Source organism: Salarias fasciatus, chromosome 2, assembly GCF_902148845.1.
Source record: "Salarias fasciatus chromosome 2, fSalaFa1.1, whole genome shotgun sequence".
NCBI classification, from domain to species: Eukaryota; Metazoa; Chordata; class Actinopteri; order Blenniiformes; family Blenniidae; genus Salarias; species Salarias fasciatus.
Window position 1 is genome coordinate 29247908 of NC_043746.1, and position 1102 is coordinate 29249009.

The window sequence follows — 1102 nt, forward strand, 5'->3', positions numbered from 1 at the left end:
TAAATGTGTGAGTATAAAGAAAGAAGAAATACTAAACAGCTTCTAGTTCCATATTTTTAAAGCCAAATACATCGCGTTCGAGGGCGAAGCCCCCAGATCATGTAATTAATCCATACTCTGAACTTTCCTGTATATTTTATTCTTTAACATTCGGTGTTGATATGAACTCGATGTCACTGCTCGACATTTGGACTGGATCCTTGCGCGATCCTTTGCTTTTCTTACTCCCGTCTCTTCGTTTGCTTCAGTGCTTTTTGCTGTTTTTGTGTTCTTTCTGATTGAGGACCAGGGTTGCCGTTCAATTTAATCTGTTTACACACCACGGACGGGGAAGAGTGAAGAAAACAAAACAAAAAAACGAAAAAAAAAAAAACCAGATCTGTCTCTATATATATATCATGGTATTGCTGCGTCTCATTCTGATCAAAAAGAGGCTTATCCGCTTCCACATGGTTTACGTGACGGTCTCCAATGCCAAATAAGTACGAGTGCCAAATTCTAGTGCCAGTAGATATGAATATAGTCTCAATATACTCGATCACTGTCATCTCAGTGAATGTAAATGACTCCGATCCATTCTGTAACTCTTGTAAGTAGATGTACAGTGGGTGGCCATGGCCGTGCTGATCAATAGCCTTCTGCCGCTTTGTTTTCCAGTCCACACGTATCTGGCATCCGTCGGACAATAAGAGTAGCGCCAGTTGCATGTCGCCGCCGCCGCCGCAGATCCTCCACGGGTTTTATTTCATCACTGCCCAGAAACATGCGTTTTTCATTTCAATGTTGAAGTTGTGAGGTTAACTGTTTGAAATTGGAAATACAATGTAAGACATATATACGATATATACATATGAACATATATTTTGTATAAAAAGCTGAAATATATTAAATAAAAATACCCTGTCAGAATTACTTTGATTTAAATTAGATTTTTTTTTTTTCTTTTTTTCTCACAGCTTTTAAAGCTGAGCACTTCAAGCGATGGAGCTTGTCTTTGTGTTGTGTTTTCCTTCTGGAAATAGGCAGACTTGCTCTCCGCTGCCGCAGCCGGCAGGGAGACCAGCTATCCTCTGATTATCACTGTTGTTTTTGTAATCCGCTA